The sequence below is a fragment of the Phoenix dactylifera genome, chromosome 9 (assembly GCF_051530095.1).
Source record: "Phoenix dactylifera cultivar Ajwa chromosome 9, Ajwa_hap1_PhDact_Kaust_v1.1, whole genome shotgun sequence".
Lineage (NCBI taxonomy): Eukaryota > Viridiplantae > Streptophyta > Magnoliopsida > Arecales > Arecaceae > Phoenix > Phoenix dactylifera.
Genome location: NC_143198.1, coordinates 15,480,813 through 15,492,466, shown reverse-complemented (window position 1 = coordinate 15,492,466; position 11,654 = coordinate 15,480,813). Strand labels below are relative to the sequence as shown.

General features: G+C 39.5%; 1 non-coding gene across 1 annotated transcript; it reads left to right on the top strand.

Moving 5' to 3' along the window:
- The first annotated feature begins 304 nt into the window (after positions 1-304).
- On the top strand, positions 305-410 carry LOC120105600 (small nucleolar RNA R71). Its single transcript, XR_005507946.1, has one exon. It is a non-coding gene; the product is annotated as a small nucleolar RNA R71 (small nucleolar RNA).
- The last annotated feature ends 11,244 nt before the right edge of the window (positions 411-11,654 follow it).

The following is an 11,654-nucleotide window of genomic DNA, read 5'->3' as shown; positions in this document are numbered from 1 at the left end:
GGAAGAGCTAACGATATGTCCTCCTATCATTAGTTGGTCAATCTTATGGGACAATGCATCTACCTTGCTAGACAGGTCCGTAGAATGACTTATTTCACAAATGGCCCCTTTTCTTTGAAAATTCGGGGATGCTTGACGAGAACATGAAGCATGGTGGAGGAAGTTTTCATTAAGATTTTCAAATAATTGCCATGCTTCATGCTCATTTTGAAGCATGAAAGTCCCCCCGCATGCAGCATCGATCATCTGACGGTTTCGTTCCGTCAAACCATCATAGAAACATTGCACTAGCTGCCACTTAGGTATTTGATGATGGGGGCATTTACGGATTAGGTCCCGAAATCTCTCCCAAGTTTCATGAAATTCTTCTCCCTCGGTTTGGGAGAAGCTTGTAATGGCACGTCTAAACTGGTTCGTTCTTCCTATAGGAAAGTATTTTTTAAGGAATTCTTGTTGCATTTGATCCCAAGAACGAGTTGAGTTAGCTTCTAAAGAATTCAGCCATTGTTTGGCTCTATCTTTAAGGGAGAAGGGGAATAACCTAAGTTTTAAAGCATCATCAGTGAAATTTTGAATCTTGACAGTGGTGCAAATCTCAAGAAATTCATCTAGGTGTTTATATGGGTCTTCATTGGTGAGCCCATAAAAAGATGGAAGCATTTGGATCATACTAGACTTTATTTCATATTGTACCGCTGCTACTTCAGGTAATCGAATGCAAGATGGGAAAGTGTAAATGGTGGGAGTAAAGTACTCCCTCAGGAGTTTGGGTTGTTCTTCAGCCATCTCAGGAGGTAGGGATGATTCTAATGTTTTGATCTTAGCTCGAATATTCCTAAGGGTTCGTTCTATTTCAGGGTCAAAAGGTAATAGCTCACGTACTCTAGAACGACTTCCTTGCATACATTAGTACTCGATCAGTCAAGCATGCAATAAAAGAAAAACACATCAGTCCTAGTCTTTGTCCTAAAATCACTAGACAGCTCCTAACTGGTTTGAAGAGGGCACCTAAGCCTCCAATCCGGTCTAATGAACCGAGTTGACCAGGTAAGCTCCCAGGTAAGTGGAGGGGTCACGATGCGTTCGCAAAGGTCCCACTTAAAACCCACTTGCCTCGAACAGATGAACTGTCTCCCTTATAGGGACAAAGCTTGCCTAGACATCAACTAAGCCACAGAGCGAAATTGGTGCAACTTTCGGTGATCTTCGTCCTATTGAGCTCGAATGTCCCTAGGGGCCAACGTCTAATTGATTTTAATTAAAGATGACACTATGTGAGATTGAGTTCACCTAAGTTGGGCAAGAGTCCGGTGATGAAATCCGGCTCTTATCTTGTCGGGGTGATTGCCCTTACTATGTGCAAATTGATTTGTGTATGTGTATCAAGCATGCATTCACAATTTTGCTATAATTAAAATCAAACAATCACCACAAAATTTCAAGCCAATAATTAATTTAAACAAGAAAAGTTTAGAGGTTACCAAAGGGAATTTCCCCAGCAATTTAATTTTTTTTTTTTTTTGCAAACCTCTACAGCATTTCTTTTCCGGCAGTTCTCCTTTTGATCATCCCAGATTTTTTTTTCCGATTACTGATAAAATAAATAAATAAATAAATAAAAATTAGTAAGGGAGAAAAAAAAGAAGATAAGAAAAGTACCAATAATAGAAATTTTTTTTAATTTTTTTTTTATTTTTTAAATAATTTTTTTTTAATAAGAAAAATAACTATGCTAGCAATCCCCGGCAACGGCGCCAAAAATTGATCAGTTATTTCAATTTTGAAAATAAACTACGCAATAGCACGTATCCTGTAGGATAGTGATTACGGGTGTCGGTCCACAGGGATTGAAGAATAAGTTATTTTTCTTTTAAAAATAAATCAAAAAGAAGGATTTGCTAACTTGATTCAACTAAATCAAACTATGAGTACGGATTGAAATTTTATCAAAGTAAATAGATCTAGGGTTTGGAATCCACCACATAGCATTGCATCAAGGATCGTGTTCTTAATTTTTATCTTTTGGAGAGACATGCAATTTTGGCTACAAGCCTTTTAAAATAAAAGCATACATAGTTTTAGGAAGATCCATCTTCGGTGTAGCATGAAGTGTCTACCTAAGTATGCTAATCTAGGATGCAGCACACCTCATCTTCCTAGGCATGGATCATCTTAGACTACTTTAGCAAACATGAATAATAAATGGCATGCTCAAAGTTTAAACATCATAAAAAATATTTCATTGAAGATAATAATTTAAACAAGCTCCAAAATAATAAAGAAAATAAGAACTACAATGCCCTGATACATTGCTAGGGCTTCATCCAGCCCTAGATTTGATGTTTAGCCGAGCATGGCTTCCGGATGACCTCCCATCTTCAAATGAAATTGATCACCTCCCATTATTCCCAAAATATCACAACTATTCTCTTTCCCCCCTCTCTCTTCTTTTTTTTTTTTTCTTTCTCTCGGCTTTCTTCTTCTTCTTCTTCACCGAAACAGAGTATCCTCTGTTTCTTTCCTCCACCGAGCTCCCCTCTGCCACCGAACGCCCTCCTCCTTTTATAGTGGATGAATGGCGTCAATGGCGTGGCTGGATCTTGGGAGGGATCCGTGGAGCGTTTGATTGTAATGGCCGGAAATGAAGCCGGCCGCTGGATCGACGGGAGGTGGAGGGAAAAAGATGAGATGGCCGCGGGATCGATGGGAGGTGCTAATGCGGAGTATCTGGATCTCGGAGAAGCCGGGGACTGAGCTGTAGATGAATGCCGAGCTGGGTTTCCGGTAGTTGGGAGCCGATCACGGCTTGGTGCTATGGATGAATCCGGACGGAAAGATGTTGCAGGTGTCCGGGTGCTGTTGAATGATGAATTGGAAGCGTTACGATCGGAAGGAGAGGCGGGGGATCCGGTCGCTGGCTGCACCCCGTGGAACTCGTGCTGGAACGGGCTGATGCGGAGCATTTGATTCCCGACGGTTGGAGCGGCTCGTTGATTGCAGCGGAGGAGTGATCGCCGGCGGAGCATCCGGGAATGAAGACGACGCCATGGCCGGATGCGGAAGATGCCCGGCTGATCTCCCTCTTGGATTTGGCACGCGGATGATGGGGGATCGAGTTGTTGTGAGCGAGGCGGGATCACGGGAAGGTTTGGCAGCGGGAGGAAGAAGATAAACAGTGGAATCTATTTTTATATATATATATATATATTTATTTATTTATTTATTTATGTTTTTATTTATTTTTTTTTTTTATATATATATATTTTTGTGCACTGTTCATATGAACAGTGAATACATTGCTTCTTCCCGAAATTATCATTATTTTTATTTTTATTTTTATTTTTATTTTATTATTTTTTTTGGTTTTAAATTATAAATTTTATATGAAGGCACGCAAGGAATTGACTTTGGATTTGAGGTGGATCATGATTGTTGATTTGCTTGAACTTGTTCTTGAGCCCAATGACATTTAATTCTTACTAAATCGCTTCAGATTAAACTCAACCAGATCAGACTGTGACTTAATAAAAGGGTTAATCAAATATTTTCCCATACAATCTAACCAGGACCAAAGCCCATTTAATTATACCCTTAGCTTGATTACAACTCCATCAGGTTAATAAATCGGATCAACACAATCTCCTCCTTATATGATTTCCTGTAGTTTTCATGGAAGATTGCAACCAAGAGAGAGATAAGGCCAGAGTCTGATTTAAGAAAATAATTATTTACTTCTTACTATATTTTAAATTTATTATTCAATTTTATGGTAAAATACGTATTTATCAGTTTAAGAACATTGATAAGTGCTATGGAAAGATAACTAAGTTATAAATTATTCCGCACTTATCATTAACTTATAACATACTCTAGATAATTGCTTGTTAATCATCAAAATAACACTATCATCCTCAATCTCCCCCTTTTTGATGATTACAAAATAAAGAGTATGAGCCTATTGATACTTATCTTAAAATCAGTTTTTGAAAGGGCTTAACTTGCTGAATTTCAGCTTTTCATATATAAGAGTGAAGTCTCCCCCTATATCATTCAAATATTGCCAATTTGACTTTTTGAATTGCTCCCCCTTTCATTTATAATTCATTAAAGATGAAACTTCAAAAATTTGAGATAAAATATGAGTTTCAGGTTATGTATCGAGGTGTGAAAGGTGCGTGCCAAATTCTGAAATTCTATGTGCCAAATTCTGAAATTTGATAGAAATTTTTGACTTGATCATTTTCATTGTTGCAAATTGCTCCCCCTTGGATGTATATGCTTTCCTATATGATTTTCAATTTGTTTTACAAGTTATTTCGTTATTTCTCCTTGTTTCTTTACTTCTCCTCTTATCACTCTACCTTTACTTCTCCCCCTATTACTCTTTATTTACTTCTCCCCTTTTTGTTATCATCAAACAGATGCATGGGAAAAGACACAATAAATAACAAACATTCAAACTTCATTGATCAAAATAGGAACATTTTAGTACATTCATGCCCAAAAACAAAAACAAATACAATGTTCCTTAATCAAAGTTTAAAGATACATGATAAAAGCAAAATACATATGAGAACTAGATATCCAGCCTAGGCTCTAAACAGAAATGCTAATATCAGCCTAGGGAGTGTCTAATAGCTGGGATCTAGTCCTCATCCTCCTAGTGTACGTGGCGAGGGGAGGTCGAGCCTGGAGAGACTGTGTCTGGCATGGAGCACGACGAGCTGGATGACTCTGTGCCAAAATCTCTGACTCAGCGGCCTGTGGCACAGATGGTCCATGGGTCTCTCTCTCTCCGGAGTGCTCCTATCTGCTGCCTCAGATCACTGATCTCAGCAGACATGATGTCCAGTCGGCTCGTCAGCCCATCAGTAATAGTCCTCGCCTGAGCTGACATACTATCTAATCTGCTCGTCAGCCCGTCAGTGATAGTCCTCGCCTAAGCTGACATGATCTCAGTCATCCTACTCCAGAACTCATCTGTATCTCTCGGAGGAACAGATGACGATGGTCCAGCCTCCGAAGGTGCAGTAGGATGATCCATATGCTCCTCATCCTCAGGGATAGGGTCTCCATGATCTGGTGCATCACCCTCTGGTGCCTCACCCTGAATCCCTGCTCCAGTATTAATCCACTGCCCGTTCACTTTCTCATATCCCATGCGTATAAGTATCCGTGCAGTGTATGTGTCAGTATGAAGCAGACTCCTGGATGCCTCCCCCTCAACAGATATACCGTGCTGTCGAAAAATCAACGTGAGTATGATACCATAAGGTAGTGATACTCTGGAGTTGCAGATCACTTTCCTCATCTGCTTCAGTATCATGGCCGGGAGATTCAGGGGAATACCCTGAATAATATACTCCATTACTACTAGATCTCGCTCAGTGATGAGATCGAATCTCCCGCTCTTCGGAAATAAAATCCTATTTATAATGCTAAGCAGTAATCTCATTTCAGCAGAAAGAGAGCTAGCTATTACCTTCTCCGAAAAGTCGAAGTCCTCATTTTCCATTATCAACTGAAGGGCTCTCATCTTATTTTCAGGCTTTTCCGGAGTGGCTCCTTCGCAGGGCAGATGAAGTAGCTCACTCAAACTCTCCTCGGAAACTCGAACCCTTACTCCTCGAACTTCCGAAACAAGCCCTCCCATTCCAGTTTTAAGGAAGGCATAGAACTCCCGAACTAATCCGGGGTAGATCATCACATCTAGGGAGCAAAGATACTCCCAACCTTGCCTGTGGATCCATTCCCTCAACCTAAACCCTTCTTGATCAAAGAACTCAGAATGGATCCTTCTCCCCGTTGTAACCGGTCTCCCCGCAAATCTTGCAAGTATAACTGAGGAGGAAGGAGGAGGAGGTGGCTCCGCACGTGCCTCACATTGTGGAGACACGGTAGATGACTCCGTAGGTTGCCTTTCCTCACGTTGGATCCGTGAGACTCTTCCGGATCTCTTGGCTACGGCTCTTTTGGGTCCCATTTCTCCAAGATCTTAAGGTAATCTACTATTTGGAGGAGTTTGGAGGAGTTTGGAGAGTGGGGATTAGAGTATTCAGAAGAGGATAAGGGCAAACAGTGCCCTAATAGTGCTCTCGGGTCCCCCTTTAACAGTGGGGTCCCGACGTTGGGTCGACTCAAGAAATTTCTTGGGTCGACTCAACGTTGGGTCGACCCTATTCTGGGTTGGGTCGACCTAAGTGCAGAATTTTTCTTTTCTCTTCCTTTTTGCTTCTAAAAATTTTTCTTGCTTCCAATCCTTATAAATTCTTTCTGGGACAATGATACATGAGTAAGGAATCTATAGATAACAAGTTTGACTCAAGTTTTATGGGTTTTTAGAAATTGGAGGAATGTATCATGAGACTACTTGCTCCCTTTTATATTTCTTCAATAAAAAGGATCACATATGCCTAATTCCCTCCTTAGCGTGCAGAATCTATCTTCACTCAAGGGTTTTGTAAATATGTCGGCTAATTATTTTTCAGTGCATATATGTTCAATACATATGTTTCCATTTTGCACATGATCCCTAATAAAATGATACCTTATTTCTATGTGTTTGGCTTTAGAATGCTGAACTGGATTTTTAGTAAGATTGATGGCACTAGTATTATCACATTTAATAGGAATATTATCTAGCTTAACTCCATAGTCCTCTAGTTGTTGCTTAAGCCATAGTACTTGAGCACAACAACTACCAGCAGCTATATATTCAGCTTCAGCTATGGACAGTGCCACTGAATTCTGCTTTTTGCTAAACCATGATACTAAATTATTTCCTAAGAATTGATATGTGCCACTTGTGCTCTTCCTATCTAATTTGCATCCGGCAAAATCAGCATCTGAATATGCAAGCAAATCTAGACAGGAGTCTCTTGAGTACCATAAACCTATATTGGTAGTTCCTCTTAAATATCTAAGGATTCTTTTAACAGCACTTAAATGTGACTCCTTAGGATCCGATTGGTATCTAGCATATATTCCTACACTAAATACGATGTCGGGTCTACTAGCAGTAAGGTAGAGTAAGGATCCAATTAGTCCTCTATAAAGCTTAATATCAATACTCTTTCCTTTTTCATCTTTGTCTAGCTTACTATTAGGATTCATTGGAGTGCCTACTCCCTTATGATTTTCATTCCCAAACTTCTTTAGTATTTCCTTTGTATACTTAGTTTGATGAATGAAAATGCCTTCCTTAGTTTGTTTGATTTGTAATCCTAGAAAGAAGCTTAGTTCTCCCATCAAACTCATTTCGAATTCTCCATGCATTAAATCAGCAAATTCTTTGTAAAGAGTATCATTTGTGGCACCAAAGATTATGTCATCTACATATATTTGAACCACTAATAGATTTTTGTCCTTTCTTTTGAGAAATAGTGTTTTATCTACATTTCCTCTACTAAAGTCATTATTAAGCAGAAATTTGCTTAATCGATCATACCAAGCCCTAGGAGCTTGCTTTAATCCATATAATGCCTTATGTAGTTTAAACACATGATTTGGCAATTCATGATTCTCAAAACCAGGAGTGTTGACCCCCTAATAGATTTTGATGAATACAAAACACTAGAGTAAAATTCCATTATATCTTAACAATTTAATTGAGAAATTCATGTGTTTTATTAAGAATATTGTTAAGAAATGTCTAGGCAAGTTCTCATAATTTTTATGAATTTATTGAAGAATATTTTGAGTTAAAAAAAACAGATCAGAGACAGCCGAGACGTCTCCAGATAGTTTCAGAGACGTCTCTGGCACAAACAGGAAGAACCGGCACACTTGGAGACGTCCCCGACACCTGCCGAGTCGTCCCCGCGTTAGCAGAGTCGACTCTCTCAGTAGCGGAGTCGACTCTCTCAGTGGCGGCAGAAAGGCAGTTTTCAAGAGATATGCGCGAGACGTCCCCACAGTAAGCCGAGTCGTCCCCGCAAGTAAAAAGGAGACTTCCCGAGTCGTCCCCAAGATAGCGGAGACGGCTCTCTCAGGGTTTTTTAGAGAATAGTTTTTTGGTAATAAGGAAGCGGAGTCGACCCTGAGACAGCGGAGTCATCCCCATGCATAAAGTGCAGACAACCCGAGACGTCCCCTGAAGGAGCGGAGTCGACTCTCTCAGGAAATTCCAGAGGACATGTTCTTCGGAGATAAAGAAGCGGAGTCGTCCCCAGATCAGCGGAGTCGTCCCCATTCAAAAAGTGCAAACAAGCCGAGACGTCCCCTGAAAGTGCCGAGTCGACCCCAGACAATGGAAAAAGTAAAATCTTGTAGCCGAGACGTCTCCCGTTGAAGCGGAGACGTCCCCGGAGCGACTGGAACGCGACTGACAGCTTTTCAGGTTTGGTTTGAATTTCAAATCCTTCTTTCTTTGTCTCTAACGGCTATATTTGCTTTTTGGGCTATAAAAGGGACCTCTTAAGTGCTTCTCAACAACTCTTCAAAAAAACCCAAAGCTAGATCATTCAAGAGAGAAGTAAGAAAGAAAAGTTCAAGGGAGTGAGTGCATTCAAGTGAAGAAATCAAGTGTTTTCAAGCTTCCCAAGTGATTTCAAGCTCAACCACTCTCATGCACTTGGGATTCCAAGCTCACACTCAATCCTACGCGCTCCACATCGGAAGAATCAATATCTCCCATGCTTCCAACGGCAAAACGATTCTTCCGGGTTCAATTGTTCATAATTGTTATATTTGCTTTTTAGAGCTTTTATTTTCTTTTGTAAACTCTTTCATAGTGGTGCTTGTTCCAGTCAAGGGACTTGGAACAAGGGAAAGGCGTCCCAAGCCTAAGTGAAATTGGGGGTTTTGGGTTTGTTGTGAGCCCGGTGTAAAACAACGAGTTGGGTAGTGAACTCGCAAAACTACCGTATTGTAATCGTGGATTATAGTGGAAATTCCCAAAGGTGATTTGGGAAGTGGATGTAGGAGCAGTGGAAGCTCCGAACCACTATAAAATTTTGTGTTTGCGATTGACCTTTCTCATTCTTCCTTCTTTACGTTAGTGCATATATTCGTGTGTTTTATTTTTTAATTAGTCAAAAGTTTTTAAAACACCCAATTCACCCACCTCTTGGGTGACCATCTCTGGGCAACAAGTGGTATCAGAGCGGGTGCTCTGTGTATTTCTTGAAAGACCTAACCGTCTTAGTCAAAAATCTAGATGGCAACACCCTTTAACAATGTTCCTGCCGAGGGGCAAGCAACCAATAGACCTCCACTCTTCAATGGGACAAATTATACCTATTGGAAGACTAGAATGAGAATCTTCATTCAAGCACAAGACTATGCCTTGTGGAGGGTTATAGTCAAGGGACCACAAGAACCATCACATGTGGTTAATGGCATTCGAGTTCCCAAACCTGAGGAGGATTGGGATGAGAATGATGATTGGATGGCTCAACTCAATTCTAGAGCCATGAACTCACTATTTTGTTCTTTAGATGTAAATGAGTTCAATAGAGTCTCTACATGTAGTTCCGCTAAGGAAATATGGGATAGGCTTGAAGTTACCCACGAGGGTACAAATCAAGTCAAAGAGTCCAAAGTGAACATTCTAGTTCACAAATATGAATTGTTTAAGATGGAACCTAATGAAACCATCACATGCATGTTTACACGTTTTACCAAAATTATTAATGGCCTAAAAAGCTTGGGCAAATCTTACACTAACCCCGAACTTGTGAGTAAAATTCTCAGGTCACTGCCAAAAGCATAGGAAGCAAAGGTCACGGCGATTGTAGAAGCCAAAGACCTCAACACTTTGGGGCTAGAACAACTCTTGGGCTCATTGATGACGCATGAGCTCACGATGAAGCAGCATGAAGAAGAGTTGCCAAAGAAAAAGACAATCGCACTCAAGGCTACCTCAAGTGTATGTGAAGAAGAGAGCAATGAGAGTGAAGAAGAAAGTCAAGATGAGGACTTGGGTTTAATAGTAAGGAAGTTTAAAAAATTCATGAGAAGAAAGAAACCCTTTCCAAGAAAGAAATTTGGAGGGAGAAATGATTGGAAAAAAGAAAGAGACCCAATCGTATGCTATGATTGCAAGAGACCGGGACATATTCGTTCCGAATGCCCTCAACAAAAGAAGTATTTTGTAAAGAAGAAGAAGAAGGCATTGAAGGCAACATGGGATGATAGTGACACATCATCCTCCGAGGAAGAGAATGAAGAGACCGCCAATCTATGCTTCATGGCGTTCGAAGACGACGAGGTATGTCAAAACCCAACCATAAATTTTACTTTAGAAGAATTATATGAGGCTTTTCAAGAACTTATGGGTGATTGTAGTATGTTAGGAGCAAAGAATAAAGAATTAAAAGCCTCCAATCAAAAACTAAAGGAAAATATTGAAAACTTATTAATTGAAAAGGAGAGCATTAAAAATATTGACACTACTAACCTAGAAATCAAAAATTCAAAACTGAGCATTGAAAATGAAAAGGCAAAAACACTAATTAAGGAATTAAATCTAAAAGTAAAATCCCTACTCGATAATAATATCTCACTTGCACAAAATGTTGAATCTCTTAAAAAGGATAAGGAAGAACTAGTCAAAGAAAATTTGAATCTTAAGAATGAGGTACATAAATACAAACCAATTGTTGAAAAATTTACACAAAGCTCTGAAAAATTAAATCTTATTCTTTCAAATCAAAGAGCTGTTTTTAATAAAGCCGGATTAGGATATAAAACTAATGAGCAACAAAAGTATCTAAAGAATTTCTTTGTAAAAGCAAAAGACGTAAAAACTGAAAAACCAACATGCTTTCTTTGTGGAAAGAATGGACATAAAGCCTACTCTTGTATTCAAAGAAAAATCCAAACTAACAAGAATACATTTGTAAAAGCTAAAAGCATAACTAAAGTATGGGTGCCTAAGGGAACCAACTACACTAACCACGAAGGACCCAAGAAAACTTGGGTACCTAAGAGCTTCACATGATCATTTTGCAGGTATGCCTTGCAGCCGGAAATAAAAAGAGAATGTGGTATCTTGATAGTGGTTGCTCAAGGCATATGACCGGTGACAAGAGTCTCTTCGTCACCTTGGAATCAAAAGAAGGAGGAGTAGTCACATTTGGAGACAATGCTAAAGGCCGAATTATTGGTGTTGGTAAAATCTCCATATCACCCTCCTCATTTATTGATAATGTATTGTTAGTTAATGGACTAAAATATAATTTGTTAAGTATAAGTCAATTTTGTGACAAGGGCTTTAAAGTATCATTTGAATCATCACTATGCATAATTAGTAGTCCATTTGACAATGAGATCATACTCACAGGACATAGGCATGGAAATGTTTACATGGTAGATCTTGATGATCTCACCATGAAGGATGGCCAATGTCTTGTAGCCATGAATCCCAAAGTCAATGAGACTAGTTGGTTATGGCATCGTAGGTTAGGGCATGCTAGCATGGATTTAATCTCAAAATTAATTACAAAGGATCTAGTCAAAGGTCTACCAAAAATAGACTTTGAAAAGAATAAAATCTGTGCTGCATGTCAATTAGGGAAACAAACAAGAAGTTCTTTCAAGTCTAAGAACATAGTTTCAACATCAAAATCCTTAGAACTAATTCACATGGATTTGTTTGGACCCACTAGAACTGCTAGTCTAGGGGGTAAGAAATTTGGTCTTGTAATTGTTGA